We start from the raw sequence: 14,113 nt of genomic DNA on the forward strand, positions 1-14,113 counted from the left end.
GACCTTAAATGGACCCCAGGGTCTAGAGGCTGAAGACATGCTATGGAGACCAAATTAAAAGTCATAGTTAATGAGAAAGTGCATTAGCCCTCAACTCATTCCTCTAGGAATAAGCATATGTGAATTATTACAGTCTTCTAAGGAAAGCTATATATATATATATATATATATATATATATATACACATATATTAGAACCAAAAATGGTAAAGTATGTCAGGAAGCCATCACATCTCCGAATACTTTGAATCTGACATGAGATTTATAAGCAACAAAATCTGTCCTGGCTAATCTAAGCAAAAAGGAATGTGATGGAAGATCACTGGGTGCCCATAGAAAGAAGTAAAGCAAAGCCATGATCAGACAAAATAAAAATGAGATGATTTTGCTAAGAACTATTCAAAGTTTTAACAGACAGCCGTTGTGGAACATAAGGAGACAACTGTTTTACCTTTGTCCTTGCATCAATGCCTTAAAGAGTCAAAAAATCAAAATGTCAGATTGACCTACCCTGAGTCATCTGTTTACTCCAAGACCAGTGGAGGCAGATACTAGGATTTATGGTCTCATCAAGTGTGCATGGCATGGTGAAATGGTAATTTCATGAAAGGAAATTGAAATACTATTTCTCAAAAAGAAAAATTGGACTTTAAAAACTATACAGATTCATGAGTTATTTAAATTGACAATTTCCATGGTGCTATGCCTTTGCTCTTTAGACATTGTCAACAAGTTCATACCCTTGAGGGAGGTGACATATGTATACATTAGAGTTAATTTAAGAGACCTTCTCTAAAACAGAGAGTGAAATGCATTTGAAAGCCCTGTGTACACAAGATGATGGGAAAAGCACAGATAAAAGAGAGGTCAGGGGGACTGGGATTTAGCTCAGGGGTGGTGCTGCCTGTCTCACAAGCTCAAGGGCCTGAGTTTGATCCTTGGTACAAAAAAAAAAAAAAAAAGTTAAAAAGAGGTCAGGAACACCAAAGACAAACAGAATCTTCTCATACTTTTGTCTAACACTGATACAAGTATAAGGTTCTTAAAATTTTGCAATTTTGTTTTACCCTTTGTAATTGAATTCTCTAATTTGGGTGAACTAAGTAGGTGATGATTAGTTCTTTTCCACAAAAGCCATTAGTCAGGTGAGCCATTTTTTTTTCCATCTACAAGAGAATTGTGAAAAGAACAGAGAGAAAAAATTTAGTCAGAGAACAAGAAAATCTCTATTAATGAACTCCTTTCCCTCAGAAAGAATTGACCTCCTTTGATAGGAGAAATAAAAAGTGATTAATATTTTTTAATTTACTAAGTCTTGCATTCCAAAATTTTTGCACAAGGTCCAAAATGTGTAGTGATACTAATGTTCAGGACAAAAATTATACAGATTCAGTTTTTCATTCCCAGATAATTATAAAGTAGTTGGAAACAAGCTCTCTGTTTTCTTTTTCTCTCTTTCCAAAGTCCATGTTTAGCTTTGGAGAGATGGCAAACCTTTCAGAGTTTTAATGATAACAAATAGCCCGCTGTGGCAAGTGCGCCATAGGTCAGCTATGAACAGGTAACGTGCCTCTCAGCGGTTAAAGCCAAACTTACTAACGGAGAAGTTTTTCCCCATTCCCTCAACACATTGGGACTTACCTAGCCTGGCACTTCCTCTAAAGCATCTCAGAAAATTTCTTGGCTCTCAAATAGTTTTGTTACCCCTCCCAAAATGTAAATGAGGTGTAACTGTGTGCGCTGAGCTTGCTATCTGTAATGCCTGATAACCAATGAATTTCCTGAGCCCACATGACTTGCACTCTTTGTAACTCCTGCAAGCCCTCTCTCTCGTGATGGTATAACCTGTCCTGCTTAATCCCAAAGAAGGGGATCAATCTCTTGGTGTGTGAATCCAGCCGACCTACTGGTGCTAAGAATAAAGCTTGTTCTACACTTTGCCTCGGAGACTTCTGGTGTGCTTTCCATCCTCTGGAAGAACTGTCATGCAACTCCTCTTCACCACCACTTGTTTATAGTTTCTGAAAAGAGAAAAAACAAGCATCATTTGATTACCAAACATTAACCTACACAATAGATATGTTTACTGACATTTCCTTTAGAGATAGAGAAACAAAATCTCAAATTAAGTAACTTTAAATTGAAGACCAATATTGCTCTAGAATTTAAATACATATATTCTTCCATGTTTAACCACAGCTTTTTTCCCAGTTATATCATTACCCCATCCTGCAAACCCACAGGAACATCCTTCATATAGGAGATGAAAACTAAAAAGAGAATTTTCTTATACAATACTGAAAACGTAGCATGTTGGATAAAAAAAATCTAAAAATTATGCAAAATCTGTATGTGTACTGTATTTAAGTGTACAATATTTAATTAAGCCACTGTATTTTTAGGCTCCTCTGTGAGAGTAGTGATATGTCTGTTTTGCTTATCACAATGTCATGAGTATGGAACCAAACACATCATAAGTGCTCAATAAATATTGTTAGATGTGTTTTGGTGTCATAGTGCATTATCTTAATGACTATTAAATTTTATCTTGCTTAGTAATGTTTGATTTTTCATCTTTAGTTTGCTATGCTTTTGACACATAGAAAAAATAGAATTTAATAATTCAGGGTGCCATTTTAAAAGTTATTTTGTTGTTGTAAGCTACCATGCTGATGCTCCTAGACAGGACAACATGCCTTGAGAGGATCACTTTTACGGTGATCTCTACTGATGTCTCACACAGATCCTCTTTATCACATGCCAGTGACTCACGCTTGTTCTCTATGCCAGAGAATTGCCTCAGCTAGTAGAAGTTGCCCAGTAAATAGGTTATGCCTTTTTCTCCTTTTAGAGCACACTATGGATACACATTCTACTTTTAAATAAAAACATATCAATATAATTAAATATACTTAATATAATGTGTCAGTGCTACAAAATATATTTCAATCTGAAATGTTTTTAGTATATCTAGAAATGTCTTCCACAATTCCAATAACTGTCACTATTATACATTTTAGTAGATTACAAAAAGTGGCAATAAATTCTCTCTCCTTTACATGTGCACTGTTTTGTGATGTGATTTACAGCTCCTCCCAGTAAGAGGTGGGATTTATTTCTCTACCTCCGGAAGTTAGGCTTGGCCATGTCTCTTGCTTTAGTCAGTGAGACAGTAGAGACCAAAAGGCAAGAAGAGGCTTGAGAGTGCTGATGCATTAAAGCATGTTTTCTATCTGATCTTGGGAAAGCTAATCACCACTGTGTGAAAATGCCTGGATTAATGTGGGATAATGAGAGATATGTGGCTATGTCCAGTCCTGTTGCCCCAGCTGACATCCAGCGAACTACAAGACATCATGTAAAAATTTTTACCAGCTGCTCCTCAAAGGACTATTATTATTCTTATTTTTCCCCTTGCCCCTGCCCTCCCTTCAACCCCTCCTCCCTTCCCTATTTACAAATACTTTATTTCCATTTTTTTATTTTCTCATATTTTTTCTTTTCCCTTATTACCTTTCCCCTACTTTTCCCACTTCCCCTACACGTTTAGCCCTTTTCTTCCTATTTCACATTGTCAGTTATACCATTAGGATCTTATGTATAATTATACTTATTCAAACCAGAGAAACTATTTGGTATTTACATGTGTGACTTATTTATTTCACTTAAGAGTATATCCTCAATATTCATCCATTTGCCTATGAATGACTCTAATTTCTCTTTCTTTATGGCTGAGTAGTATTCCATTTTATAGAAAAACCACATCTTCTTATCCAGTCTCCAACTGATGGGCAAATGGGCTGTTTCCAAATTTTAGCTATTACAAAATGTGCCGTTATAAACAGTGGTTCACATTTATCACTGTGATATGTTCTTTTAATTGTTTTTGGAAAGGTACCCAGCAGAGGGATGGCTGTGTCAAACGGAACCTCTAGTCCCAGCTCTTTGAGGTAACTCTATATTGATTTCCATAGCAGTTGCACCAGCCTGCACTCCTACAGACAATGGAGAAGAAGAGTTCCTTTCTCCCCACAACCCTGCCAAAATTTGTTATTGGTTGTTTTCTTGATAGCAATTCTTTGTGGGGTGAAGTGGAATTTCAGCGTTGTTTTCACTTGCATCTCTTGAATGAACAGTGATGTGGAACATTTTTTCATATATTTACTTGATGCTTTTACTTCTTTGTCTGAGAAATGTCTGTTCATTTCAGATGCCCATTTTTGAATCAGGTCTTTATATTTGGGGGGCTGATTTTTTTTAGTTCTTTATATATTCTAGATAATAGTGCTTTGAGGAGCAGCTGGTAAAAGTTTTTTTCCACATTGTAGGTTGTCTTTTAGTTCAGGTGATGGTTTCTTTTGCAGTGTAGAAGCTTTTTAATAAGATGAGATCCCAGTTGTTGATTCTGCTAGTTACTGTGCTACTGAGGATTTGTTCATAAAGTCTTTTCCTATGCCAATGTCTTCAAGAGTTCTGCCTAACTTATCTTTCAGCAAGTTTAGTGTTTCTGTTTTAATATTTAGATCTTTCATCCACTTGGATCTTAATTTAGTGCATACTGAAAGATAAGGGTCTAATTTTAATCTTTGGCAGGTTGAAATCTAGTTTTTCCAAAACAATTTATTTCCTTTGTCAAAGATGAGGTACCTAAGTACATCTGGAGTTGTTTCTGTATCTTCCAATCTATTCCACTAATCCTCAGGCTGTTTCTCTGATGGTACCATGCTGTTTTTATCACAGTGGCTTTGTACTATAGTTTTAAATTGAAAATTATTTTACCTGCTGCCATGTGTCTGTTGCCTAGGATGGCTTTTGCTGTTCTAGGTCTCTTATAGCTCCAAATGAATTTTTGGATTCTTTTTTTCTCGTTCTGTGAAATAAACTGTTGGAATTTCAAAGGGTATTGCATTGAATCTGTATAGCAGTTTTGGTAGTATGGCCATATTCACTATGTTGATTCTTCCTACCCAGGAGCAAGGTATATCTTTCCATTTTCTTGTATCCTCTTCAATCTCTTTTTTCAAAGTGCTGTAGTTTTCAGTGTAGTGGTCTTTTGCTTGTTTCATTAGATTGATTCCTAGAGACTTCATTTTTAGGGATGCTATTGTGAAAGGAATTATTTCCCTAATTTCTCTCTCAGTGAGTCTGTTATTTGTGTACAAGAAGGCTATTGACTTTTTGAGTGTTGACCTTATGTCCAGCTACTCTGCTAAAAGTGTCAATTAAGTCTAGAAGTCATTTGGTGGAATTTCTTGGGTCTTCAATGTAGAGTATCATATCATCAGCAAATAATGGCAGTTTAAATTCTCCCTTTTCTATCTTTATTGCTTTAATTTCTTTCTCTTGTCTAATTGCTGTGGCTAATGTCTACAGAACTATATTGAACAGAAGTGGTGATAGTGGTCCTTCTTGTCTTATTCCTGATTTTAACATGAAGGTTTTCAGTTTTTGGCCATTTAATATGATGTCAGCTGTTGGTTTTTCATAGATAGCCTTTATTAAGTTGAGATATAGACCACCTATTCCAATTTTTTGAAGGGTTTTTATCATGAATGTGTGTTGAACTTTGTCAAATGTTTTTTCTGCATCTATTGAGATGATCATATGGTTTTTGTCCTTGACTCTGTTAATATAGTGTATTTCATTTATCGACTTACATATGTTGAACCATCCTTGCATCCCTGGAATAAATCTGACTTGGTCAGGATGTATGATCTTCTTGATGACCCTCTGTATTCTGTTTGCTAGTAACTTATTAAGGATTTTTGCATCTATATTCATGAAGGATTATGTTGCCAAATTATTTTTGTGACTATGCCATTTCAGCAAGTTTTGGCCAATAATGAACTGCATTAAAATATATACATATACGTATATACTTATTTTTACATATATAATTTTTAACCAATGTGATAAGTGAGAATGGCTTTATATTTAAGTTCCACTTCTATTTTTTTATAACTTTGAACAGTTCATATACTGATTAACCACTCTTTTTTCATTTTTAGTGGAATTTTATTAAAAGATAAAATAATTGGATTTCCTCTATAAGGATTTCCCCTGTAATCTATATAAACTGCTTTGCTTAAACAAAGATTCTGAATTAGTAAGAACCATATATTACAGATTACATTCATATGCTGTTTCTGTTTCTTAATTTTTTATTTGTACATATTTGCCATCCATAATGGTCATATTCATCAGAAGGAATTTGTACCTGAATATCATATGTCTTAATTCTTTTTCCCCCATTTCCCTCTCCTCTATTCAACCCTTCTTCTCTTCTCATCTACAAAAGCTTTGTTTCCATTTTCCCCTCACATTCTCTTTTTTTAAAGTACCTATTCCATTCCTTCCCTTTCCTCTTCCCTCCTCCCTTGTTCTCCTTCCCATTTAAACACATTCTTCCTACTTGTAAATATCTATCCTCCATTTTGCTCCTTATTTACCCTTTTGGTTTCTCACAAAAGAGAAACAATGCAATATTTAAAATTATGTATCTGATTTATTTCACTTAATATAATGTCCTCAAGATGCATCCATATACCCAAAAATTACTCATTTATCCTTCTTTATGGTAGAGTAGTACTCCATCATATATAGATTCCATACTTTTAAATTCATTCATCTGTTGATAAGCATATGGGCTATATCCAAGATTTAGCTATTATGAATTGTGCTGCTATAAACATGGGTATGCATATATCACTGTGGTATAATGCTTTTAATTCTTTCATGAAGAGACCTAGAAGGGGAATAGCTGGGTAAAATGGAACTTCTAGTTTTAGTTTTAGTTTTTTGAGAAATCTCCATACTGATTTCACAGTGGTTGTACCAATTTACACTCCCACTAACAATGGAAAGAAGTTCCTTTTTCCTCACAGCCTTGCCAGAATTTGCTATTGCTTGATTTCTTGATTATAGCCATTCATTCTGGAATGAGATAGAATCTCAGTGTTATTTTAATGTACATTGCTGGAATAACTAATGATGTTAAATATTCTTCCATATATTTATTTGCTATTTGTTCTTCTTCATCTGAGTAGTATCTATTCATTTCATTTTTGAATTGAGTCTTTGAATGGAGTCTTTGAATGTTAAGTTTTTTATAAATTCTAGATTTTCATTCTTTGAGAAATAGCTGTTAAAATTTTTTTCCAGTTGTGTGGGTTTACTCTTCATTCAGTTGGTGGTTTCTTTTTCTGTGTAAAAGCTTTTTAATTTAATGATATTTCAATTGTTGATTATTTGTAGTATTTCCTGTGTGATCTGGGCTTCATTCATAAAGTTTTTGCCTACATTATGTCTTTGAGAGTTTTATCTATTCTGTCTTCCAACAAATTCAGTGTTTCTTGGGGTACAACAATCTGGGCTGGAAGTTGTTTTCTTTTACAGCTTGAAATAAATTGCTCCAAGCTCTACTCGACTTAAGACTTTGTGGTGAGAAGTCTTCTGTGATTCTAATGGGTTTGTTTCTTTTCTCTAACAGCTTTTAACAGTCTGTTCTTGTGTTGAATTTCTGGAATTTTGATGGTTATATGCCTTGGTGTAGTTTTTTTCTGATCATGGTTATTTGAAGTTCTAGATACCTCACTTATCTGTATGTCACATTCTTTTCCATGCCTGGAAAGTTTTCTGTCACTTACCTGAACAAGTTTTTATGTCCTTTGTGCTATCTTCTGACTTTTCTTTGATTACAATTAATCATATTCTTCTTCTTATCATCTAACAGCTGTTGGATTGATTTTTCATGGTTCCTTACTATTTTTAAGAAGTCTTCATTTGATAAGCACCAACTGTAACCCTGACTTCTAGATTTGATATTATCTTCACATTGGTTGAGTTTGCTGTGTATACTTTCAATAGAATTTTTAACCTCCTGGATATCGTTTGAACCTGTTTTATGGCATCCAGTTCTTTCCTATACTGGGCATTCATGTTTTCCTTTCTTTTTTAGATCCTCTGTTTTTTGTATCTCTACTCTCATTTCACTGACCATTTTCTTCATCATGGTCATCATCTCTTTATCTGTGTAATTATTTCTGTTTTGGCTTTGTCAGGAGAGTTATTCATCTGTTTTGTTACTTCTAATACAACCATTTCAGAAAGTACAGCCAGGTGGCTCTTGGTTTCTTCCACCTCAGTGTCCCCTGGACTTGCCTTGGGTGAGTTGGGGATGTCAGGGTTGCATCTTGCTTCTGTGGTTTTTCATTTTCTATTTGTTCATTTTTCATTAAAGCTTGTAAACTGCTTATGGTAGGTAGTTTTATTACTAGTGGCAAGACCTAAGAAAATGACTTCTTTTCAGAAATATCTTCTAGGCATAGCTGGCTTTTAGCCTTTTAGTCTGTCCCAGGATCTTGCCACTTCTATTTATAAGGAGTGAAAAGTTGCAGTTTGTTTGTCCTAGCATCTAATTCTTTGATACTGGGCTATAGTATTATTTACGACCCCCAGACAATCTAGGTATTGGCATATAAGGAAGATCAACTGATCACAACTATGTCACTTTGGCTAAAGTAGTACAATCAGTAATTGCAATAGCATCAAGCACATACTGGAAAATGACAAACTGATAAATAATAATTTGCCATTTTTAACCTTAGGTACAAGATTTATTGTTATATAATAAAATATAAGACAAATCAGAAAATTATATACAGTAAATATTCACTAAACAGAGCAATTTTACCTTAAGGGAGAAAATTTGAAAGGGAGAAGATGGAAAAATTGAGAAATGAAAGAAAAAAGAGATTAGAAGCAAAGATGAAGGACAGAGGAAGACTACCCAATATTCAGGAAACTTGTGACAAAGATAAGAGGGAATAGAAGAAGGAAAAGTGAAACAAGAACAAAACAAAACAACTAGGAACAATGTTCACAAACACACAAACAAAAACAAGCAATAAAAAAAAGGGGTTAATCTATGATTTCAAACCCGTGGTTTTCTTCTCAGGTCTAAAGTTTCGTGGCAGTGTCCAATTCAAGGTGTGACTCTGCTCTCACTTGTAGACAAGGGAGGCAGTCAGAGCCCAGATCCATGCTGGATAATCCCAGCATCTGGCAGTAGGATTAGGATGATGTGCCAAGCCCACAAGAATTCAGGCTGAACTTGGCCTCTAGTCCTAGGGATGCAGCCTGAGTCATTTAGCTTATAACACATTTAGCTTTTATGTTTCTTGCCAGCCTGACCATGGCTTCCTGACAATGGATGTCTCCCACATAGATAATGGGTGTCTATCACTCAGTCATTGTGGGAGTTTAATGCTAGAAGCCCTAAGATGAAGCCAACCCACAACTTCCCAGGTTCAGTTGGTTCCTCCCCTAAAATAGTATCTGACCAGACATTCTCTCTAGGGGGTTTGTCAAATGCTTGGACTGGAGTCACTAGCTGTTGTGCATGGTATCCTCTGCTCTGTTCCACCTGTGCACTTCTCCCAGAAGGCCCCTGGAATCATCTGCTTACACTTTGTCTCTGTAGCATTAATCTTCCTTTCTATTGCCATGAGCCAGGAGCTGGGATGAAACTGCAGATTGCCCCTTCCTTTTTCTGCATTTTGGTCTGACTTTTCAATTTCTCTTTGGGCTCCAGTTCTCCCTTCAGATCCTTCCTGGGTCCCAGGGATCCACCTCCCTTCCTTTTTTTCCCAAATTGTTATTTTCCAGTGTCTGGTTTCCAAATTTTGGAGCAACTGACTTATTACTGTGTACCCCTATGCCATCTTCCCGAAAGTCTCACATTGATTAGTCACTCTGGTGAATTGTCTGATCATGCATTTTTACCCATTTTTCTATGGAGTTTTTGTTTCTTTTTTACTGATTTGTTGCATTTCTTTGAAATTCAAAGATATGAATTGTAATATACATCACAATATTTTAACAAATTACTTTTAATTTTTAATATATAATACAACTTGGCTTAAAATGAAAATATTAATTACATCATGTTAGGGAATATGAGATACAAAATAAATTACTTCCATTAGTAACATCTTCATAACAAATTTAAAATTACATTAATATTTTAAAATATGACATGTTAGAAAAGACCAAACATATACCCGGATCCAGTCTGTCTTTCCAGACTTCATTTCTGTCATTTCCTTGGATATCTTCCCTACCTTGCCTTTCAGGATTAAGCTCTTTCAAACTGTCTTTGAGCAGTCTCCCTGATCTTTTCTGCCTTCTTGCTTAAATCAATAAATGTTATTTCTTGTTTTGTTTTGTTTGTTTGTTTTGATACCGGGGATTGAACTTGGGTCTTTGTGCTTGCTAGGCAGGCCACCAAACTGCTGAGCTAAATCCCTGGCCCACTAATCTTATTTCTTATAGCAGTTTTAGTTTAACGGAAATATTGAACAGAAAGAACAGAGTTTGTATATATGATCACTCTTCTCTCCTAATTTCCTTGATTTTCAAAGATGGAGATAGGTCCTCCCTTCATTGTGTACTCAGAGTAACATGTATAAAATTCTGTATTATTACAGAGTATATAGTTGAAAATTCACATGACAGTTGTAGCCCATAGTAAGCTGGAAGTTTCTTGAGAAAAGAAATATTTTATTGACCTCTCTTTCTCAAAGGCAAAACACAGGCTCTGTTATCAGGATTGCTAAACCTGATTTCCCCCCCTTGCATTATCTCATTTAATCCTTACAAGAATATATGGGAAATGTTTCTGAATGAAGAAACTGAACTAAAGCTTAGAGAAGTGAAGTAACCTAAGATAAAAAATGGCAGCCAGATTTTAACCAGAGCAGTCTAAATCATTTTAAGTTGTTTACCTCTGCCTTATCTCCTCACCTCAAACATAAATGTTGGAGACTCAAAAGCCCATTCCTTCAATTCATAAATTGGGACCAGATCAAAGAATATACATGCTTCAGGGTGAGTGGAAAATTTGACATAACGCTTTATTTTACAATCTATTTGAATTGTTATTAATTTCAATAACAATCTGAAGTTTAGATATATTTTGGAAGGTGTTGGATCATGGACACACCTCAATGGTTTAGTTCACTGATGAATTTGCAGCTGACATGCTATAAGAAAGTAGAGCCTGGTTGGAAGCCTCCCCTCCTTTCATTGTGTGCTTTCTGGCTGCTAGGATGTGCGCAGCTTCCTCCCTGCACTGGGCCTTCTTTCCACCATGCCATTTCTGCCTTGGAGTTGGCAGACTCTGGAATGAACCACCTGAAACTGAGCCAAAATAAACCTGTCCTCCTTTAAATTGCCAGTATCAGTATCTTGTCACAGCAGTGAGCAAAATGACTAAGATAAGTAGCAACACACTTAAAATGTAACACACGCAGTTGTGCCGATAGTTATATTAATAACATGGGATTGGGAACTAAGCCACCATGTGCAGCAGGGAATGCTGAATTGAAAGTGCTTCTATTTTAGTAGTTATGAGCCTCTTGTCCTTGACTTGCAAAGCTCTGGATACAAATTGCATCTTTGTCATTTTATTAGTTATAGGACCTGGAGTGAGTTACTTAATCTTTATGAAACAGGAACCCTATACCATAGGGTTATTGTGAGAACTAAATAATATAACAAATGTAAAGGCAGTGCTACTGGGCACTCAATAAATACAAACAAAAATAGTAGTAAGAGAGGGGAAAAGTGAAGAGAAGATTGCTGAGAATAGAGGAGGGCAAAGTGAACTCAAGTTTTGAGGCAAGAGTACGTAGTATCCTCAGGGAATGACAGGAAAAACAGTCTGAGCAGAGCCTTTGTGAGAGAGAATGGTGAAGAGGAAGTTGTTAGGTTGATATAAAGATACTATACAAAATGTTTAGATTATAATCTACGGTTTATATGTGGCTTTTCAAAAATTCTGAAAGCAAGGAAATACATTAATGATAATGTGGGAAACTTACTTTCTCAGGGATATACTCACAATGATATTTTTATTTAACACAATTACTTTACATGATTTGTTGCTTTCCTAAGAGTGATTTTGTTATTCCTTGGGGACCAACATATTTTTTGTGGACACATCTATCTGTTTGTTAACGGGAGCAGTGGAAAAACTAGATTTGGATCTATGCATGAAACCCTTAAAACCCATATCTGTTTTATATGGAATAGGATCTGTTTTCATGTGCAGTCAGAGTCATATGGTATGGATGCAGCGGTAATTGAAAAATCAGATTTGAACACAAGCAATAGGGTTAAAGGACAGAAGTGAAAAGTAATAGCCTAAATGGATAACCAGTGTAAATTACATTCAGCTATGATCAGAAAAGCCACAGTTATGTGGCCTAGTAAGATTTTGCTGTTCTACAATAAAATGATATCATTATTTAAAGAGTTTAGTGCAATTATTATTAGGTTCTTAACCTTTTCTTATTCTGTGCATGGTAGGATCCACCAAGAGACAAAGGATCAGATGAAAGGTACAAAGTATTCCTACTAAAGAGTAAAAACTTAGGAAATACAAAAAATACAAAAATTATAATTGTTAATAGTAACACCTTTCATTTGCACAGCTCTCTGTACTTTAATATAAATTAATGTGCTCCTGTTTTAAACATGAAATATGGAAATCTTTTTGTTAAGTTCTTTGTTATATTTCCTCAAGAATATCCTAACTTGTCAAAATATAATGTTATAGTTTATATTTTATGATGAAAAGTACTATCATAATCTTGGGAATTAATATGTTATGATATGCAAATTTCAGGATGAGAGTTTATAACAGAAAGTCAAAGAAAACAGCCAGATGTCATTTTCTAATTTGCATAAAAATAGCTAAACTATTTCTGAGCTTTAACCTTTCAATTATAGTAAATATAGACTAAAGCAATAATTTTATATGTATATGTTGATACCTATGTTTTATAGTAGCAAAATTTCTCATTTAGCTGTTATATTTTTTAAACAATAATATGCTTTTAAATAAAAGCTTTTACACTATATTTTCAGCTTTGGCTTTTTTGTTTTGTTTCACAAATATATATTTACAATAGGCATGAATTTTTATCATTAAGCCTATTCCAGTAGATAAAAGCAGATGGCAAAGACAGACAAAAATGTAATATCTTAGAAAATGTAATTTTTAAAAACTGAGATTGTTTTTAGATAACTTTTGGAAGTCAAACTATAAGAATAGGGCTAGGGATTTAGCTCAGTAGTACCCATGCCTATCTTGCAAGTGCAACATCCTGAGTTCGATCCCAGGTACAAACAAAACAAAACAAATCCAGTAGGAATATTTTTTTAGGTTTAAATTGTTCTCTCTTTCACTGGGATATTTTAGTAATACAATAATGATTAATTTATTTGGTATTCATAGTCTTGAAATAACTTTTTAAAATTTCACTAAGGTACATGCACATCGTATTGGAAGAAACAGCAAATTGATTATAGTTTTTAACATGGTTTATTTATTAGAAAAAGATTCTCATCTGTGAGGACATCTAAGCCTAGTGAGGAGAGGGCAAACAGAACAGAAATGTGTATCTTTAGTGTTGAAATTATAATCTGATTTAAAGTATAAAAATACAGTGCAATATATTTAAAAATTTTTTATAATCAAGATTTTACATTCTGTTTTAAATCATCTAAGCCTCTAAATCAGAGCAATAATATTATCAACAGATAAAATAACATTTTTGCAAAATGCAAACATCATGCATCTGCTCCTTTTCTTCCTATTTTTAGCTCAGAAAAGAAAATGTAATGCTACTCAAGGCAGAAACAGGGTCACTGTGAATCTTGAAAGGAAGTACTCTACCCTGGATCCACTGAGATGAGGAGTTGTTCATTTGATGAGTAGGAATCTGACTTTCATGGAGCTGTCTTTACTAGTAGACGACAAGTCATGTTTCAGTCCCATGTTCACATGGTGCATGCCATCATAGCCTCTCTTCCATTTCCTGGATTCATAGTGTCTGTTAAGAAAGCTAAAATTTGGCCCCTTTTCCAACATGTGAAATGAAGCTGGCCTTTTCCTTGTTCTTTTTTCAATCACAGTAGTACAGTATGCAATAAAAACTTGTTGGTATCCACCTTTAAAATTTTATTTCTTTATTTCATTTCCTAGAGTAGTTATTTATGGATCGAATTTTTTAAACCATAAACATTAAAAATTGTTAATATATTTTTCT

The 14,113-nt window shown here is 34.6% G+C and overlaps 1 long non-coding RNA gene across 3 annotated transcripts in view; it reads right to left on the bottom strand.

The window, feature by feature from the left end:
- Positions 1 to 220: 220 nt before the first annotated feature.
- LOC104857536 overlaps positions 221 to 14,113 on the bottom strand; it is a 96,558-nt gene continuing 82,665 nt past the window's right edge. For 2 of the 3 annotated variants that reach the window (XR_778876.2, XR_778875.2), the window contains one exon: positions 1,174 to 2,020. This is a non-coding gene — a long non-coding RNA (uncharacterized LOC104857536). The other variant, XR_778877.3, reaches the window with a different exon arrangement.

The sequence above is a fragment of the Fukomys damarensis genome, unplaced genomic scaffold, assembly GCF_012274545.1.
Source record: "Fukomys damarensis isolate Sample0158 unplaced genomic scaffold, DMR_v1.0_HiC HiC_scaffold_15, whole genome shotgun sequence".
NCBI lineage: Eukaryota > Metazoa > Chordata > Mammalia > Rodentia > Bathyergidae > Fukomys > Fukomys damarensis.